At 37.1% G+C, this 22,135-nt stretch overlaps 1 pseudogene; it reads left to right on the top strand.

Annotated features, from left to right (window-relative positions):
- The first annotated feature begins 646 nt into the window (after positions 1-646).
- The window catches only part of LOC107739886 (uncharacterized), a 39,339-nt pseudogene continuing 17,850 nt past the window's right edge, over positions 647-22,135 (top strand).

The following is a 22,135-nucleotide window of genomic DNA, read 5'->3' as shown; positions in this document are numbered from 1 at the left end:
TTTCTCTTTTTAGAGTGAGTTTACTTCAAAAACAGCGATTTTATCCTCTCGTTGCTGGAAAATATTAATAAAAGTCGTGGGGCAGCGTTGACAAGTTTCTTTGCTCTTGGATGTGTGAGCTGCGTAATATCTGATGTGTGTGTGTGTGTGTGTCAGTAAGCAGTACATTAATATAGAACGGTAATTAAAGGCTATAATGCACACCAGCACACCAGTATAGATGTGCGTATTGTAGGAGCTAGACGACGTATGATGATGTGTGACATATAGTAGTGGTGTCCCAATTCTTAGGGGAATATTTTCACCCCTACCCCTTGACACTTCAAGGGACAAGGGGAAGGGGTAGGCGGAGGGGTAGGGGAAGGGGTATAAAATAGAATTGGTATTGGGCCTTAGTCTGCAGGGCTTGAATGGCAGACTGAGATCCGCTCCCAGCATGGCCGAAGAAGTGTGTGGCGATGGTCTCTTAAAAAGGGGGGCATGTGCACATACCCGTAGGGCTTCTGCCCCATCCATGTGTGAGAACAGAGACTGCGTAGGAGCATCGACACACCGATTGGGGTGCAAACCACGACTCCACCACGTGCTCATGCACGTCTGAGAAGAACAGCATCTTCCTACTTGATGCAGCTTGGCGGTGGCCTGAATGGAAATACCAGGAGTCGAGCTTACTCCTGGCAGGTTCATCCAGAGCCTCCCAGCTCAGGTCGAGCTCCTTTACCACCTTGGCAAAGACCCTGACGAGCTCCCCATGTAGGTCCGCAGGGCCCTCGGTGTCGGGGAGATCCAGCTCCGACACAGGTGTGTCGAAACAGTTGTCCACGAAGAGGGCTGGGGAAGGGGACGTTGGCGAGGGAGGGGGGGGGTTCACCAGCGGCTCGCAGGTGGCAGTGGGCCTCGTCCCCGTCAAGCCACGAGCTAGGTCTCTCCTTGCTCGTAGGATACGGACTGGCAGGTCAGCGCAGCAAAGGCTGCCTCAGCGTGGGCCAGGCCCAGGCAGGCGACACAGTGCATAATGGGTATCCACCGGGCTAATGGGGCCCGCGCAAATCCCACAGTAGGAAGTTTACTTTTATTTTTTTCTTCAGGGTAATTCCACTTGACTAAGTCAGTGAAGTGAAGGAGAAGATTCTGACGCAATTACAGCTCTCGCCACATTTATACTGTTCGCCAAGCCTGTCAGTATTTGCATGCGATTTGCATAGATGAGTGTCAATTGGCCAGTTTATTGAACTGGCGTTATGCTAAAACTTCAAGATTTCGGGGAAGGGGAGGAGTTCCCACATGCGATTCTCATAATGTAGAGTGAACGCTCAATAGGGAACCTCTTTTTCTTAGGCTAGTTAACTTATGATCACGTTTCCCTCATTCCTGTGTTGAGCGCCACCTTGAGGAGTCATGAAGTAGCAACGCTGGAAGCAGGTAAATCTATTTAGAGAGTCTCATTTTATTAATTAAAATATCGATATTTGGCACCAGCATATTGATTCTCGTATCACATGAAGAAGGACAACTATATATTGCCATATCGTTGCATATTTTTGTCCCACCCCTAATCAGAACATAAAGAAAGATTAATAGAAGACAGAACAGATCGGCAGATAACATGGACCTCTACATATCTGATATGTGAGGATTTATGAGCACAGTTTGGTGTTATTTATGCCAAACAGATGGTCTTACTGCAATGTCAAGTAAACCAGCATTGGCAGTGGAATTGAGAACACTCCTCTTGGGACTATACGCTTACACAAACATGTCCTCCGACTGAAGTCAAGTACAGATGACTCCACTGTTTGACAAAACTGATGTTTTTATAAATCAAAAAAAAAAAAAAATGCCAGCAAAGAAGTTGCTTCAAGGTTATATATTTTTACTCCCTTTGGTGCTCTTTGGAGGGATAGCAGAAACACAACATCCACGAGACTCAAGGGCAGGGGCGTAGATTATGCGGGGGACGCGGGGGACGCGGGGGACGTGCCCCCCCCCCCACACTTTTAATATCACGTAAATTCGTCCCCCGCACTTTTTCGGGCAAGTGTGTTCGCATAGAGGTTTTCAAGAGCTGGTGTGAATAAATATAGATTTAAATTCAAAGAGACAGTATAGTCTGTGCATGATCTGATGTTTTATTCGGACCCAGATTAAGACGAGATTAACATCGCGGAGCGCTAAACACTCATTGATAAAAAAAAAGTGTTTGTAGTATATAAACAAATCGTTATTATTGGTTATTGTCCAGCAGTTATCTGATTTCTAAGCCAATTAAAAGCTAGAAATTAGAGAAAAATTAAAGTTGCTTATGCACTACCAGTCAAAAGTTTTTGAAAAGTAAGATTTTTTATGTTTTTTAAAGAAGTCTCTTCTGTTCACCAAGCCTGCATTTATTTGATCCAAAGTACAGCAAAACAGTAACATTTTGAAATATCTTTGCTAGGCTATTTAAAATAACTTTTCTATTTGAATATATTTTAAAATGTAATTGTATATATATATATATATATATATATGTAACATTTCTGTCCCCCTCACTTCTGAAATGATGGCTACGCCCCTGCTCAAGGGGTTTCATATTAAAAAGCCTTTCATAAATGAAATATATTAAAAACAACAATCAATGCATTGTGGCGGATTGAAGAGTGTGTCTCAAAGTGTGGATTGCAACACCGTAATCTTAAAATAATAATAATAAATAATAAATAAACTTTTTCAGTTGTGATATCCCTTTACAATTTGGTATCCCATCAGTCCACATATAGGTTTCTTGTTCATTTAAATACAAGTTAATGCCATGTATATCAAAGAAAGACATTGCTAGACTGAGAGAGAGACAGAGAGGGAGAATGAGAGAGTGAGCAAGTGAGCTGCTTGATTGTTTTATTTCTGTCAAATTAATCTATCATCCAGACATTTACCACCTTTCAATTCAGATTTAATCATAAAACTAATTCTGTGATACATTACACACCTTTTTGAGCTACAAGCCTCTGGCCTGTCAGCGCAAAAGCAAATGCATTCCTTGTGCTGTCCTTATTATTTCTTTCTACAGTGTATTGTGATGGATTTCATTCTGGCTGTGTCTTTGTTCTGTGATATGGCGTTTATTGATGCTGAGATAATTGTCTTTGCTCGGATGATTACCCTTAACATATCAGTGTTATAGACTTGTTTGCCATTCAACTCTATGCTTCATTGACAAGGCCTTCAGAAACAGTCTAAATATTACAGTTTTACTGACTTAAAAAAATGACGATGCTATACCATCTAATAATGAACAATGTAGTTTAAATCAACAACGCACTCTTATGGCAATTCGTTTTTTACGCTTCAGAAAATTGGTGGTATGAATTCGTACAATCTCATTAATTTGTTTTCGTATGACCTGCTCACACCCCACTGAGAGTTAAGTTTAGTGGTGGACCTTCACACATTTTTTTCTAAAAATCATACATTTCCGCACATATTCATATGAAATTGCCACCTTATCTAGCAGTCAGATTATCCTCATTCTTTAGACTTAGACTTATCCTTTGTGGTAATTTGTTTATAATTATAATGAAGGGTCTTGGCTTAAGGGGTTTGTTGCAACTGGGACCAGATCGTTCACAACCCCTGGCACTATCATGGGTCACATCGCAGAACCACTCTCTCCTGTTTACACACAACTGCCTACTACTTGACATACTGTAACTGCCACCACATTGTGTATCATTTACTGACTGTAATGAAAATGACATCAGTCATCTTGTTCATGTTATTTCTAGGCCTATTGTTTTATTGTAATGGCCTGGAAGCTTTAGGATAATATACAGCTAAAACTATAAAATAATTCAATATTTCATGTCCACACATTTATTTATTTCACGAGTCACTGTGTTAACATTTCTACATTTTTAAAACTGGTTGCGGTTGACTTTCATATCTGGAAACAATGGAAGTGATAGCACTTCATTTCACCACTCTCTGATGTTCAATATCTGCTTACTGGCTACCAAAGACTTTCAAAACTGTTGTGACCTAATGGACAAAATGGACAATCAGAAGCATGTATTTTAACATTCTCTTAATAAAGGGAAGGTTTTCTATGTTTTCATCAAAGTATTGCATCCAGATGGTTGTACATTTGCCAGCAAACAAGTACTTTCCTTTAATCATCTGCTCTCTTAATGATATTTAAGTTGGCTAACATTCACACCACAGTTCAATTAGTGCAGTAGTGTATATAAGGCTGGAGACAGAAACATGTTCAACTTATGGAACGGCAGTTTTTGCCTCTTGCTGTCAAAACTACAAGGTCAAAACAAAAAAAAAAGAAAGAAGAAAAATATGGGTTGCTTTAAGTTTCTTGATGTAAGTGAGTTGATGGTACAAAGCTCGTTTGTTCTGGCAGAACTTCATACAGTAAAGAAGGAATAGCTGAACCCCTTTTGCCAACCTAATTTACCATGATTAAGGTTAAGTTATTTTTATTGTTTTCTTTGTTTGCTATTTTTTGGTTTCCATCGATAGAGCCGAGATGCTGTGTCTTATTAGGTATAATAGATTCAAGTAGCAATAGCACCATGTGTACAATTTTAAAATGACAACATAACTTTATACAGTTCGCTTCAGTCTGTAAAAGTCTTCTGCTTAAATAAATGTCTATAACATTATACATTCTGAACGTTCTGTTCTGTGTCAGGTTATATATACATTTTCAGCTGAGACTACTGGCAGTATGGTCTTTTTCACATGGGAAGCTGTGTGAAAATGCTTTCTTTGTCATAAGAATCAGACGTTGGACTGCCTACTGTCTCAAGTCTCCAGTTATTAACTCTACAGACTACTTAATTAGTCCAGACTTTATGTCAGTCTCCAATCTTTTCTCATCCAGCTTGAAATGTTCAAACATTCCTCATACATAACCAGAACAGATCCAATCTGTGACTATTCTCAGGACCTCTGGACCTCCGACCATCAAGAATGTGTTTTTGAGCCTTGTGATGAGACAGGCCTGCAAAACATGTCTTTGCACAAATGTTTGGAACAGAACCCATCAATAAAAATAGTCCTGTGCCCCATGAATTCACTTGATGGCCCTGTCTCTTGATGAGATTTTGATGATGATGATTTGTATGTCTTTAGCAATACTTTTTTTTAAATCATGCCTTGCTAAAGCAGCAGACTCTAATTCATGGTCTGGAGCTTCTCTTGAGTGGGTGTGAGGAAACACATTCAGCTGTGATGTGGTACGAAAAATAGAGGAACTGCTCCGTCTGACACTAGGCAGAAGGAGAGTCTGTGCACCATGTGATCTTCCTTCCCTTTTATTCTTCTGTGGTGATTGAAGAAGAAAGCCGAACAAAATAATCGCTCAAGGAAAGATCTATGGATGAACAAAGCATCCCCAACATGCTCTTGTCCCTCAAACCACAAGGCCTTTGTCAAACATGAGTCGATGTTACGAATACAAAACTGCACAGGCTTACTCACATAACTATCAAACACACATATTACAAAACCACAATCTATATGACTACAGCTCCTCAACATCACTGTTACAGACAGATTCAAAAATGATATATATGTGTGTGTGTGTGTGCTTTTCTTCCCTCAGAAAAGCGTTTTATTTATTTATTTAAGCATTTAAAAAATAATTGTATTGATTCTTCAGCCATCAAAAATATAATAAATATTTGTTAGTGTGTAAACTTCATAAACAGCTATATTCATATCTATGAAATGAGGAATGGTTGCTTAATTGTCACAGTGGAATAGATGGGCCTGTAGCAGTGATGTCATCCATGTAGTCGGTAGAGAGGAAATTGCAGTTGTCATGTGTCTTTTAATTGCTATTGCATTATTGAAGTATTTAACTTTTAGTATTACTTAACACTGCCTAAAATAGTAAGTAATAGAATTATAAAGTTAAACCAGGCCCGTTCTTTTAGATTTAGCAATTAGTGTACATTGTACAGGGCTGTAGGAGACATTATCGAAATATAATAAACAGTAAAGGAAATTAGCCAGCCAGAGTAAGTATATTAGATCACAGGCTTTGGCTGGTGTATGAAAGAATGTGCCTTCTTCTTATAACCGGAGAAAGACTGCCATCTACAGGACATGAACATCATCAGTTGAAATCCACCAAAACGCAAAAAGTATCGTTCAATATTGAAAGCTAATAAAACAATTTTCAGAATAATATTTATTTACTTAAATATAAAAATAACCCTAACTAAATTTATACACTCAATACAAAGATGTGAACAGGTTAATGAAGGGATCCTTTTTCTGAAAAATAAAATGGTAGGCTACAGTCTCCGGACGATTGCACTCTGTTATCTCCAGAGTTGATTTGAGCTCTGGTGCAAGCATGTAAACAGGTATGCACTCACATGTGGTTCTGTAATCATTATAAATTATGGCATTTCTAGATTTAGAAGTCATAAAATTATTACAACGACGTTGTGCACTGCACGACATGTACTCCTGCTCTCTCTAACGTCTCTAAATATTCATAAGCCAATCCTGCGCCATTGATTGGTTTTTCAAACTACGTGACAGTAGGCTATTCATGAGCCAATTATTGGACTTTGAGCGCCATTGCAGTTCATATTCAGCTTGATTAATATTCATGAGATAAACCTTTACCCAAGACTTGTAAGTTTGCCAGCAATGCATATATTCGCTTAGAGTTTATTTTCTTACCTCTGGTATATATACACCCGTTGAAGTGGAAAGAAATTAGTTAGTAAAACACATGTCGGAACACTAAAGCAGGCTTTACCTGTCAGCGCTTACAGGTACAGGTGTTTATGGAAGTGCTGTGCATACATTGTAGCCTAGTTATGATATAAGCATTAAAGGGGTCATATGATGCTGCTAAAAAGAACATTATTTGGTGTATTTGGTGTAATGAAATGTGTTTATGCGGTTTAAAGTTCAAAAAACACATTATTGTCCACATACTGTACATTATTGTTTCTCCTCTATGCCCCGCCTTTTTGAAACGCGTCGATTTTTACAAAGCTCATCCTTCTGAAAAAGCGAGGTGTGCTGTGATTGGCCAGCTATCTACGCGTGGTTAACTCTTAACTTTTATAAAGAATATCTCTTTGGTTTTGAGACTTTAGTGTTTGCAACTTTACAGATCTTCTTTATGCACCAAGAGCTTGTAACACTCCAAAGAGAAAGGAAAAATTAAAATCGCATCGTCTGTGCGCGTTGCGGGTCCGTCCGCTGAGCCAGGTTAGTGCGACTGCTCAAAATCAACACAACTAGCTACTAGTGGAATAAATTACCTACTTGATTTATTATTAGATAGCATTATAAACGCTGGTTTGTTTTACTAGCAATTTGGCACAACGTGGAAAATAATTGCGTCTACACAATAGCATTAATAGCCTATTAGTAAGTCGAAATATCGATTAAACTCGTCTGAAAATACTGCTGAAAGATTCATGTATTTATTAATTAATCTCATGAATCTATTCCACTGGAGAGCAGCTCTCAGTTAAAATTATTTTACTTTATACAAGTTCGTTTTTTTACTGATTGAAAAATAGTTATTATGCAAAAAAAATCTGTGACGTTTCTTTATCATGGATTGCTGTTTTGACAATGGTATTTCTCTAACTCTCTCTCTCTCTTAGGGAGAAGGACCTTTCAAGCAAAGTCATTATACAAGTGGATGGACATAAAACCTCTGTTCTCAGCATGAAAGTGGGTCATTCAGTTGACATTTAATAGATTTTTGTTTATGTGCATTAGTAGCTGGCAAAGTTAGAAATTAACCAGTGCTTGGTCAAAAATCACCCTTTATTATTTGTTTATACCTATCTAAAATGTAAAATATTTTATAATATTCTACAAAAAAATTATTTATGCTTTGTTGGAGAACTGCCACTGCATGACTGGAGAACCACTTGGAGAGAGCAGGTCTCTCTCTCAGTCTTTCTCATATGATTTACCTTATGATTCAATGAACAGCACAAGTCCAAACTTTGTGCCCCAGGAAAAGGTACATGTGCCCAGTAATAAGAATTACAGAAGTGTTCCAGCACTCATAGAACTAGCTGTTCTTATGTTTATTGTCAAGTTTCTTTTTTTTTTAGTTTTCAGTGTCATCTATTTCAAGTTGAAGCATGAATTACTGACAACATAAATGCCTCATTTTGCTAATTTGTTTATTTACCTTTTTATTGTACGGAGGCTAGCAGAGCTGTTACTCATGCTTTGAAAACCTTAGAATATCATTTCCAGTAAGATCTCATCAAAGACTAAAAATAATTGTTTTTGTACAGCAGATAGAGATTCCAGGTGTAAGTACTAAAGAAAGTAACTCTTTAGCTCATGTAGTGATTTTCTTTGTGTCATCTGTCATTTCAGATTTTCAAAGATCTTGGCACCGATGTCCTGCAAGCTGCTTTTGAGGGTTACAATGCCTGCATATTTGCTTATGGCCAGACAGGCTCAGGAAAGTCCTACACCATGATGGGCAACCCGGTTAGGTTCACATCTCATTACAGTCTTCTACTCGAGTGTAATTTCAAAACCTACCAATCACAGCTAGTAAAACACTCCTACTCTTCAGAAGATGCACATAGTGGTTCTCAACCCCAGTGACTGCTGATCTGCTGATTTCACTGCATGCTTCTCATGAGTAATCAGAAAATGTGACAAGGGCAGAATATGAAGTACACATAATTATAACCAGCATAGGTCTGTCATCCGAGAGACTCATTCAGATTTATTTTGATGATAATCATTCTATTCTGTCTGATATCCCCCCTTTGTCCTGGGTAGTAATTAAAAGGTGCCATTGCAGATCAGAGGGGAAACTAGTGTTCAGACTCTAATGGAGTTCTGATTTATTCAATGCTGGTGAAAAGCGCAGAGTGAAGAAATAGTTGAGAGAGAGAGAGCTGAAATCAAAACGTCTAAATTGTGTGGATGTTTGAAAGGGCAAAAGCACCAAGGGAAAGCATTCTTTGTTCTAAAATGTGCGTTATGCAATACTTTTAGATTTTGTTTTTAAATGTAAGTTTATTTATTTTATTTTAAAGATGATTATGTAGAAATACTTTCTCTTATTCCAGCTTAATGTGAAAAACTATACATGACTAGGTTACATTAATGACACATAAATTGCAAGATTCATGAGTTTACTGGTTATTTTTACAGCAGTATTTGACTGCACAGTGTCACATATTTGCTTGTTCTTCTTAAATGATACAAAATGTCTTATGTACATTCTAACATTGTCTATTATTTCTGACCTTGGTCAAGCTTAGCTCTGTCTTTGCAGCTTCTTTGGTTAATTGACAATTTATTAGCTAGTAAATATACTCCATGCTATGATTCAAATATTTATTTTTGCAATAAAAATACAACTTAACCACATTTAGCTGACACTTTATTTGTTAAAACTTGTCTTGCTTGAATGAATAGTTTACCCCAAAAATGACAATTCTGTCATTATTTACTCACCCATACATCGTTCCAGACCTGTATGGCTTTCTTTCTTCTGTGGATCTAAAAAGAAGATATTATGAAAATGGCTCCCATTTTTTTTCATTATTTATACAATGAAAGTCAGTGGGGTCCAAAGCAGCATTGTATGGAAAAAAGCTGTTGAAACATTCTGCAAAATATCTTTTTGTTAACGGTCATAACACATTGGTAATCCCTTGTGGGGTTTGAACCTGCAATCTTTCGGTCCATTTCCTTAACCACCTGGCTACATTTAACGACAAATTTTCTGTTTTCCCTCTCTCAGGATGATTATGGACTGCTTCCACGGATCTGTGAGGGGCTGTTCCACCACATCAGTGGAGTGTTACAGAAAGACAAAGCATTATTTCACATGGAGGTCAGGTATGAATGTGATATGTCTAGATAATAGCATAACCATCCTGCGGGTAGACTGCCAAAAGAGTGAGTAACATAAGTAATTCAAACGTGTCAAGAGAGCTATACCTACATGACCACAGTTGGCAGCGTCTGCTCCTATCATTTGCTCCATGGTGGTTTATTGTAGGTTGATGATCCCATCAAAATCCTAGGGAGAAGGACAGGCAGATTGCAGTGTGTAAATGAGGCGTCCATTCTGGCAGCTTGTCCTTTCTTATGGGCATTGTAAGATAGCAGGAGTGTAATTACAACCAGATGATCAGGAATGTCAGTGTACAGCCTCCGTCTGCTTCCACCTAATGCAGTTATCATAGTGGCTTCTCGATAACAGCCCATGCTGTAGATTAGATGAGAGAGAGACAGACAGTGAGACTAGGGGTGTGGCTAGACCTATTAAATGTTATTTTAGACATCAGAGATATACTGTGACCTGGCTATCCCAGTTCAGTTATACTCTGAACATGTTTATACTTTTATACGCTACTGCTCAAACGTCAGTAGGATTTGAAAGAAGTATTTTATGGTCACCAAGACCCCATTTGCTTGATCATAACTACAGTAAAAACAATATATGTTTTTATTTATTTATTTATTTTATTATATTTCAAAATGGAATTTTCAGCAGCTTTCAGTGTCACATGATCCGTCAGAAATCATTATAATATGACGATTTGGTGCTCAAAAATATATGATAATGATATCATATATATAATACATATACATACATATAATAATGGGGTGATAATTTTTTTCATAATTCAATTCAAAGATTAAAAGAGCAGCATTTACTTGAAATAAAAATATTTTGTAATATCATAATAAATGTCTTTACTGTCCCTTTTGGTACAATATCTTGATGGATAAAAATGTATTTCTTTCTTTTCATTTCTTTCCAAAAACAAAAATAAAACAAAACAAAACACACATACACACACATAAAAAAAAACAACTAACAGACCCAAACTTGTGAACAGTAATGTAAGCCTGTTCAATTTGCCTGCAGTAGGGTTGGTATGTTTGGCAAAAGTCAAACAGTTCTTATGGAGCTATTAAGTCCAAAATAAAATGTATGCTGCTATGCCTGAGGCCTTGTTTAACAACAATATTGACAAGAAACAAAATTGTACAAAATAATATCAATTGTAAAATATCTGCTGTGTTGCATGTTGTAAAAAAAAATGGACTGTTTGAGTCCACATTTCATTACAAGCTATTTGCTTGTGCGGACTAGATGTGAATGTGCCCATTTGTAAAAAAAATTAAACCATCGACTCGAGTTACGTCTCTTGCTTGTGGTATAAATGAGGTCTTAAAATACAGTTATTGCATATTAAATCAATTGCTATTGCAATTAGGATTGCTGCAGTACAAAAAAAGAGGTCCCAGTGCTTTCAAACAAAACCAAAATATTAGCGAATAAAGTTCAATAGCCTAGTCACACCCCTGAGTGAGACCTGTCCTCATCAATGGACAAAAGACTCACTTTCTTTACCCTTTCTAAATGACTTCTCCTGCATTATGACAGTGGTTTCTAAATGCCTGCAAGATGTAGTTTAACTACCTGGATTCCCTCCTTTAAACAGTGCTCATTCACTGGGGACTGTTCTAGCAGAAGAGGCATTCGAGATTTCCGACTGTCACATTTTAATTAGTTCACTGTTAGTTTGCATCTAGCTTCATTAGGAGATGAAGAGGGACCAATCTGTCTTTCATTTCAGTAGCCTGTTTAAACATTCACATTTCTGCAGACAGCCCGAAATAGGTTTATCATCTTGTGGGATTTTAATTCTTTTCTGACTGGCGAGACTTTTTTCCACTCACCCACGATTGCTGTAATAAGCTCTGTTGTGATATACTGCCGCATACTCAGATTCAGGGGAAATGTGTGGCATCTAATTTCTTGTCAAGTCGCCGTGTTCCATCACGTCAGAGTTTTCAATCATTTTATTTACACAGTGATATTCAAACAGTGGAAGGTAATTGATTTGAGATTTCCAGGCAATTGCTATACGAATGATTAAGTCAAAACAAAGAAAATTTTATAAGCTAGCAAATAAGCTATTAAACTAAAATATAAACTAAACCAGAGGTATTTAGCAAAATTGCTGGAATGTGCGTCACTTAAAACCAGCCTTATTAGTGGAGTCAGTGTTGAAGTTTTTGTGATGACAACATTTTATCCCATTATATCCTAAAATAGTAGTCGTTGCTGTACATTCTGAGATAAAGTCATGTTTCAAGAGCAAACTTTCACTGCTTTGTTCTTGCCTTTGATGCTTTGTGCTTCCAGCTACTTTGAGCACAGAGACACGAGGCTGGTAGCTTAGAGTGAGGGAACATCCTAAAGATGGACCATATGTGGAGGGTAAAATGACTATAAAACAGCACCTCACATCATGATGATTGACAGCATGCTCATGTTTTAATGTTACTTTACTGAATACTAAAACAGCGTTATCAAAATGTTGCAAACTGTACAAACTGTTGTTTAAATTTCCCTTATGTTCTGTATATGTGCACATATATGTTGTCTTGCCCTCTCCAGACACCATGTGCAGAACTATACTGAGGTTGGCTAGTTGATGCAGGAGGGCAACAGAAGACGTGCCACTGCCAGCACAGGCATGAACCATGTCAGCAGCCGATCCCATGCCACTTTCACCATTCGCTTCATCAAGGTTGCAACTGCATTTACCCTCTGCTGAATGCCATCTGCCTCTCTGTTTGTGCATTTGTGCAGATAGATGTCGCAGCTTGAAGTTATCATCTCCCTGTTTGTATTAACCAGTGAGCTTTCTCCATTTTCTGTTTATGTTGGGGAGGTCTGGGTAATGATACACGGATATCATTGCGATTTTATTATGCACGAGTTATATCGGAATGACCTTTGAGTCTAGATAGTGTGTCGGTGGATATGTTTAGAATACTAGATTACTACTTATTGCACAATATGTACTATATTAAAAATAGTCTGCACTCAGCAGTATACAGTCAGTAAAAAGTTAATCAGTAGGCATTATTCCACAAGAAATGTTTCAAATGTTTTGAGTGGGATTCAGTAATCTTCTTGGATATAAAAATGGTTATTTTAAGTTTTTATTCTGTTTTTATTTAAAGATGTTTTAACATTTGGAAATACTCTATGATCAAATAACGAGTTAAGAAAGAGATGCTAAAAATCATGGTTGATATTACTTCCAGTTTATCCATCACACTAGAAATAGAGTATAATGATAGTATGCTGATCCAAACATAGCCTTTTTTCAGTTTCATCTCTTTATTTTATTCTGTCTGTCTTCTCAGTTTTTCCATGTTATGAGACTAATATTTTAAACTGTGTAAGGTCTTGTTGGTTATAAATCGGTAAATCCAGCTATTTTTATGTATTCATGATCATTTTAGACACTCCAGGGGATCAGCTGTCATACAGCATTAAGCTTTTCCAATCTTTCCTTTTTGCCTGTTTCTTTTCCCTATTGCATTTTGGTTCGGTGCTTTGAATTTTGAAATGAGAATTATCTGACTATAACATATACCAAAATATGTCCTTATAGGCTATGTTTGATGCAGAGTTACCATGTGAGATGGTGAGTAAAGTACACCTGGTTGACCTGGCAGGAAGCGAAAGAGCTAATGCCACACAGGCCTCTGGCATCCGACTGAAGGAGGGCACCAACATCTATAGATCTTTGGTTACTCTGTGCATTGTCATCTCTACTTTAGGTAAACCAACAACCTTCAGAAAGTTACCAAAGGATATGTATCAGGTTAAGATTACATGACCTTTGATTTGTTTGTTCAGTGAATATTCTTTGTTATTTCTGTATTTCTATTGTCACAGCTGATATGTCTGTTGGTGATGGAATGAAAAAGAAGCAAACCTTGTTCCATATCGAGACTCTGTGCTTACCTGGCTCCTAAAGGACAGTCTCGGAGGGAACTCCAAAACCATCATGATAGCTAGTATGTAAGAAGTCACATGTATCACTGTGTCATAGTTCTACACACCCTCAAGTTTCTTCAAACATGCAGGATTATTTTTTTCTTCCATAAAAATTTTAAAATAATTAAATAAATTAAAATAAAAAGTTATTTTGCAGAAAGTTCAAGCTGCTCTTTTCCATACAACAAAAGTTACATTTGGGCTGTCAAGCTCAAAAAAAAAAAAAAGGCTCAAAAAGCACTCTAAAAGGCCATAAGAAAAAGTGGCAGACTGAAATGTACATTTTTTCATTAAGATTAACTCTTAAGATTGTCTCATTGTGCCTTTATACATTGATCTGCTGGTTCTACTTTTTAATATTCTGATTCAAGATTTCTCACCTTTATTATGTTCATTTTGCTTCATCTTTTTTGTCACTTCAGCCATCTCACCTGCTGACATTAACTATAGCGAAACTCTGAACACGCTTCGTTATGCCAGCCGAGCCAAGAACATTTTAAACAAGCCCACTGTGAATGAGGACAGCAATGTAAAGATAATCAGAGAGCTGCGAGCTGAGATTGCCCGCCTGAAAGCGGAAATCAGGTGATTTAAATTTGACTTCATCCTCCTCAGACATCACAGGCTGAATATCAATTTGTATATTATCAGTATTATATGGTATGCCAGGATTAGTTTGTAGGAATGAAAAAATCACAAATGAGATCTCTTTAATATCTCCGTTTCTCTTAGACAGCAATAAGATGGAGATAGAGTCTCTAGCTTCTCTTATTTCTCTTGTGAGAATAGGAATATGACCCTAGTATTCTCACATGTCTCTTCGAGTTTCTGAAAAGACCTCAATGATGGCTCAAACTGTGCTCAGATTTGTCAAGATTTCCGTATGAACTTTTTTTTTTATCATTTATCAGTGAATTCTCTTGTGCACTTTTCTTTATCCTAAGCAATTTTGGGAGTTCCCTAATGACAAATGCTATGAAAGCAACCTTTGAGCAATTTTCCTACGGAAGGATTAGTGCTTCCCAAATCATAATACACAGAAAATATGTCAAAATGGTCCAAATGACATACTTCTGTGAAGTCTATGCATGCTTTTTGAGCTAACATCGCCCACAGCCTTTTATGGTTTGGATATGTGTACAGATGTTTTATACACCATTAAGATGTATTTACAGCCTTTGTTTTGTTTCTTAGTGGGCACATGACTTAAATGCTTCAGTCCTCTTTCTTTCAGATGGTGTCAGTTGAACAGCCTTCAGGGTCGAGTGTGGAGGAGAGGCTTCATCAGGATGAAGCCAGAGTAAGTGTCTCAATTTCTTTGCATATCCCCAGACTACTTGAGCAGATCTTCTGGTGATTAAACGTTGGGTAAAACCGAGCATTGCAGCAGATCACTCTTTGATTTGCCCACATCTCATGGCTGTTTAAGTATAATGAATGCTGATTTAAGGAGATAATTAAAGCTTTTGTGTTAGAGGAGGTCAGCAGCAGCATTGTTGTTTCTATTTTAATTTAATATTATGCTGCTCTTCCTCTAATGTTTGGATGTGAATATGCATGACCCACAACTAAGATTTTAGATGGCTGTATTTATTTATATTCATTTTTGTGATTGTGGCACTAATATTTACTTACGCTTTACCATCACAATCCAGTAGACACATTTATATGTATTTTGTTTTATAGAAATAATGCAAAGGATCTTGCTTATTTTTCCTCAGGTTCAGGAGCTGACAGAACAGTGGGCTAATCGTTGGAAAGAAATCCACAATATTCTTGGGGTTGGTAACTTGCACACATGAATAAAATGCTTTTTCATTTTCTTTTCAAACGTTAATTTAAGGAAATGGTGACGAAATTAAATGTCACATCCCACCAAGTGTAGGGGTTAACAGGATTGTTCACCTAAAAATAAAAATTCTGTCATCATTTACTCGCAAACCTGTATGTGGCACTTTTTTAATGTGCATATAAACCATAAAATATACCATATACCTTCAGTCAAAATGGAGAACCGGTTTTATAATTTGATATTACTAAGCTCTCACAGCTTGCATGCTTCTCTCGCAGAATCCACTGTAGTTGCAAGAGCACAGTATCGATTCTACCTCTATAACTAATTTGTTCATCCACAGTGATCTGAGAAAGATTGCAGTGAATCCAGTCTGCTCTTCTCTGAACAGCAGCCTTCTGTGTAAACTGTGGCAGTCAGTGAAGTAGTCTGCTTGTGAGGTGGAAAAACAATATCACTTTAGCTCTGTGCATCACCGTGGCTCCATGTGCTGCTAAATAGAGAGGAAGACATCGCTGGTTAGTCAACTAAATAACCTCCTACAATGCCACACACACATAGATTTCTGTCCTGATAGCAGATTTTTGATCTAATGCTTTTGTCCTATTAACTGTGCAGCGAAAAAAGGTCAAGTATTCTGTAAGTACTTAATAAGAGACAAATAAATATTCTGCCGCTGGTCAGAGCTGTGGTGTAGCACATGGATCTGTATTGCTTCTACAGGGATGTAGGTTCAAGACTGGAGTGTGTCATGACTTGTCACGCTATGGAACTTAGTCAGGGTAGATGCACTATTTCCTTTCATGTGAATTTGAAGTTCAGTCTGATTAATGTGTGTTTTGTACTATTGTAAGTTTCCTGCCCTGTCAATGATCACTTAATGTCTTTATTAAAATTATTAGTTTAGTCAGATTGTCCTTAGATGAAGATCAGACCACATCTTATAAATAATCAATGCAGAAATTCAGATCATTTCAAAGGGTTTAGAAATGTATTCTTGACACTGTGTGTGTGTGTGTGTGTGTATTCTGATCAAAAGTAAAGAATATTTGCTGTATTGCTAAATGCTATAGTCTTTTGTAAATATACACTTTTACATAAGCAGCAATTGGATTGTTTCACCTTTATACACCACAACTATTAATGTGCTCCTTGATCTGTTGCTCCTTTAACCCCAGGTTGCTCCAGTGAGATTGTCCCGTAATAAATTTAAGTTTCCGCAGTTCCATGTCAAAAGTTGTGGAAGTGCAACTGGCCCTGATTGTGTGGCAATAAATAACAGTTGGATTCTTCTATAAATATCACATTTAACAGCAGCTGGTAGATTTCCCACCGACAGGTGGCAGTGTTGCTCTTGATAAGCGCAGTTTTTTTGCAACATTTTTGCCTTTGGCTGGTTGTGTGTTTGATGGGTGCTGTATAGCAGCCTGTGGTGTTGTAAATGGAGGTTTTCAGACTGTATAGCTGGAGTCTGGGGGTCAATTTCAGGCCACAAGCTGGAACTGTCAGAATGCCACAACATTAACTCATTGGTATGAGAGTCTATTACCTCTGTCTTGCTCTTGTGCGTATGTATGTGACAGCAGATAGGGAGACGGGGAAAGAGTCCATCCAAATCTATGAAGCAGAGAGCAAAACAGAGATGGCAGATGGTCACGCATACTCTCTGAGCTTTTAGCTGCTCATCTGCTCCAGTCCAGACAGCAAGACACAAGCCACAGAGGGCCAAATAGCCCAGGCCTCTATTTAGCTATTACTCACTTCCTGCCATGCCAGCATGCCAACTGCCTCTCTGACCGTCCCGCTTTTAGCCATTTGAAATCAGTGTGCACGTGTTAGGGTTGAAAGAAAGTTGAGGAAATGTCCAGGGACCAATTTGTCGTCAGCTTCTGTAAATTTCTGCTCTGTCCTTGCCAAGCCACCTAACAGCAACGAGCCGTTGATGCATCAGCTGAATTTAATTGCAGATAATCACTTCAAATAGCACTTCTCCAGGGCTGTTTTCTCAAGTCCCACCATAATGAGCGTGTTCGCCTCTCAACTGCTTATTCTTCGCCACCTTTTTCAAGTGCTTTGGCGTCTTTTTTGATGGGAAAGTGTTCTTGTGAGAAAGAGACAGCCCACAAAGAGAAGAACAAAGGCACCGATCTCAAAGCTCACGGTTTTGTTTTGGTCCTCCTCTGAGCTTGACTGAGAAGCAGAACATTTAACAATGCAACGCGATTTTGCAAACCCCAAAACGCAGATGATGGCTGTTTTTATGGTTTCTGGCAATGGCTAGCATTTGCATATTAAGCATCTGTTGTCTTGTGTTATTATCATATTATATTGGTGGCAGACAGTAAAACATGAAAATGAACAATTCAGAATATTGAAATATTAAAGTATCACAATCAAATCGAATTTTTGATATTTACTTTACAAGTAAATATCATTACAAGTAGTGCAGGACAAGCTTTAGTACTTCTAAAGTATTAGATAATGTTGTCATATTCCATGTCATTTTATTTTTTCATTTTGGTTCAATGTCCTTTTGAATATTCGAGGTGAAAAGGTGGAACCAAAAGATGGCACTGTAGCACTCTGATGTTTCTTGCTCCTCCACATGGACTTGAAGCAATGAAATAAACAAAAGAAAGTCTACCCATGGTTTATATTTAATTTTCAATCTATTTAGATTACTATGTCATCCAGCCACCATAAAAACTGCTTTAATGATGCTGAAGTCAACATGTGGCAGAGTGAAGGGAGGGGGGGGTTTGTGCAGCAGATGATTAAAATGGCTTCTCTTGGTGAAGAAGTATTAACTGAGATTATGCGTACCGTGCTTTGCGGTTTCTCTTCCTCGATCAACCTAATGTCTGCAATGGCCACCCAGTGTGTGCTATATGCACAGTTGGAGCAACGGCCATACGTGGCGATTAAATGCATGTTTTCAGAGTGATCAATGTGGAGATTCTTCAATGTAATAAGGTTCCATTCTGTGAAAGAAATGTGCTCTGTAGATTTGTGGGTATTTTCATGCTATTTGGTGGATATCATAGCCAGTATATAGTAATCTGCCAAATACTTATTTGAAAAGAGGCCTTTAGGATCTTAAGCTTAAAATAAACACAAATGTTTTGTTTAGGAGGATAATTGAAAATCATAGTGAATATATAAGCTTGCGTGGGGCAGTTCAGCAAAAAATGAAAATTTTGTCATGTTGTCCCAAACCTCTATGTTTTCCTTTCTTCTGCAAAAAGGATTGAAGATATTTTGAAGAACACTGAAGTCACAACAACATTGACCTCATTGACTATCATTATGTGGGTGAAAAAGACATTTTTCATAATATGTTCCTTTTTGTTCCACAGAAAAATGAAAGTAAGTAACATTGACAGAAAATCGATTATTTGGTGAACTATCCTCTTAAATATAATGTGTCTCATTCAGATCTAAATACAATAAATGTAGGTCCAGTTTTACTTCACATACAGTAACTAATTCTGTGTTGGATTTACAAAATGACTTTAAACTCCTAAAGCTCTCAGTCAATCAAATCGTTGGTCATGTTGATAGTGACCCTGACCGGGGAGTGCAAGCAGAAAGCAAAGCTGCACACATGCCAAAGGCTGATGAAGTGTTTCAGAGCACGTTGCCTTATACTACATAAACTTGATAGAAAAGCTGGCTGAATCAAGAACTTTGAGTAAAGTGCAAAAAAGGGGTATATAACAGGTTAATTCAAGAAGCCCAGGAGCGTTGAGGCTCATCACGAGACAATGCTACGGTCCTTAATTAAGAGATTTTGATTAGTCACATATGGCAGATTAATCTCAGAGCATCCAGTGCTCTAATTAATATGACCGTGTTGTAATTCTTTCCATCCCTGTTCAGTTGGGGTTCCAGTTGCTAGCTTGCTAACAGCACATGGCATGGTCTCAGTGGGTGTGTTGAACAAAATGAACAGAATGCTAACAGACATGAAAACAAAGGATGTCCACAAGATGGATTACTTGTCTCTATTGACTCACAAACAGCAAGTATCCAAGCAGTCAGGACCTCTGATTGTTTTATAAACTGGCTAAAGCTATTCTTCTTGTTTTTGATGAGTGTGATGTCATCTTGAAGACATTTGGTCAATAAAAAAAAAAATCTAATTTCAAAGATGTCCTTTTGATAAACTTACAGCTGTTGAACCATTAAGAGTCATTTGAGCATAAAAGGCCAGCTGTTAAGATCCCTTACTGAGGTAGAAGCGGGACTGTTTATAAAGGCCATTACTAAGAATAGTTTTACCTCAGCTTGTATGTACAGCCCTATGATTTCATGTGTAATGTATAATGTCACAGAATTTGGAAGAATAAATCAAAAGTAGGGCTGTAGGGCCTACACTTAAATTGCAATTATGTACATATCTGTGAATATGAAACCAAAAAAGACTGCTGTTTAAATGTGAAGTCTATGTGTCTTTGTGTGAATGAGCAGAGCAGGTCTTCATTATACAATCCGCCAAAACAAATGTTTGGTTTAACTTAAGAAATTTATGTCAGAAATATATGTCATACATCCCCTGTGTAATGTTTGGACCTTTATGTTGTAACTCTAGTTTCCCGTTTCCTTTATTTAGATTTGTAGTCCTTGATTTGTAGTTTTATTTGTGATTGGTGTTCCTTGGTTTCTCTTGTTAATATGTTATTATTAGTTTAGTTCAGTAAAGTACCCCTTCATTTACATCCTGCTTGAGTTCTCCCAATGTTACAATATTACTATTGTACAGTAGAATGTACTTCTCAAAGTAACATTAACAATAAGAATACAGTATATTAAAACATTATTTTTTATAGGAAAATCGTAATTTTTTTTTCCATGTTTTAAATTAAAGATTAAACATCTGTTGTGCAGCACTTTGCCAAAAAAAAATCTAAGTGCTGAAATTTCATTTTATAACATTTAAAATTATTAAATTGTTAAAAGTTTTATGCATTTATTTTTTTGAATGCATTCAACTGATTAGACACCATTTTTGATTATTTAAATTTAAGTAAACCATTAAAACAGAATCCAGAAAAATTTAAATGAAAAACACAGGATTTGGAAAAAAATAAAATTGATTTTATAGGGCCTTTTGTATATTGCAGCTTGGACAGAGAGCAGATTTCTTTGTGCAAGCCTTTCAGTATATCTATCGGTCTATCTGCATATCAATATTTAGATGTAAATTAATGTATACACTACCAGTCAAAAGTTTGGGATCAGACTAGTGTATATTGTTAGAAAAGATTTCTATTTTAAATAAATGCTCTTTTTTTAACTTTTTATTCATCAAAGACTCCTGAAAAAAAGTATCACAGGTTCCAAAAATATATTAAAGGGGTCATATGATGTGATTGAAATTTTTCCTTTCTCTTTGGAGTGTTACAAGCTCTTGGTGCATAAAGAAGATCTGTAAAGCTGCAAAGACTAAATTCTCAAATCCAAAGAGATATTCTTTATAAAAGTTAAGACTTGTCCACGCCCTCCGCTGTCCGTTCCTCACTCAAGCCCGCAGTGTGTGACTCTGTGTGACGCATTTTATGGAGGACTGTTTCCTGAATCTGCAGAGTAGCCTACAATGGGTCTCTGTGCTCAAAGGCTGTTCTATAAAGTGGGGCAGTTCCAACTTTGCAAGGACCACTGACCATTCAAACGTAAGTTTTGAGCAGTGATCATGTGACACTGAAGACTGGAGTAATGATGCTGAAAATTCAGCTTTGCATCACAGGAATAAATTAGATTTTAATGTATATTAAAATAGAAAAACGTTATTTTACATCATAATAATATTTCAGAATATTACATTTTTTCCTGTATTTTTGATCAAATAAATGCAGCCTTGATGAGCATAAGAAACTCCTGTAAAAAAACATTAAAAATCGTTCTGATCCCAAACTTTTGACCGGTAGTGTACATATCTATGTATATATATCTAGCCATCAATCTATATTTACATTTGTGCTTATAGCTGACACTATCTGACACTATCTATCTACAGTGGGTATAGAAAAGTGTTAGATCTTTCACTTGGATGTTATAAGTTGCACTGAATAAATACAGCTGGATAAAACAAAAACTGTGTCAGTCTTCATTTCAGGCTACAAAGCAACAAAATGTGATTATTTTAAAAGGGGGGGGGATTATTTTCTATACACACTGTATCTATCTATCTATCTATCTATCTACAGTATATTCATATATCGGTCTATCTGCATATACATAATTCAATAATGACCAATGGATGAATTAAAGATATATTTTAATTATATATAATAATATAGTAAGTGATATTTTGCTAGATGTTTTATTTGAACTTGTAAAATGTCTTTTCTGACTTTCAGTTTTCACTCTTTCAGCACGCTCAGGGTTAACTTAGTTGATGCGAGTTGATTCGCTGCTTCACAGGAGTAAATTGACGCTTTTAGAGAGTGACGGCAATTCTCTGGCTCTGGAACGTAAACAGAATCTTAATTCGTTTTCTGATGTAG

This window comes from Sinocyclocheilus rhinocerous, unplaced genomic scaffold (assembly GCF_001515625.1).
Source record: "Sinocyclocheilus rhinocerous isolate Xijiao unplaced genomic scaffold, SAMN03320098_v1.1 scaffold1156, whole genome shotgun sequence".
In the NCBI taxonomy this organism is placed as follows: Eukaryota; Metazoa; Chordata; class Actinopteri; order Cypriniformes; family Cyprinidae; genus Sinocyclocheilus; species Sinocyclocheilus rhinocerous.
The sequence above is the reverse complement of the archived record's forward strand: the minus strand, read 5'-3'. Positions and strand labels throughout refer to the sequence as shown.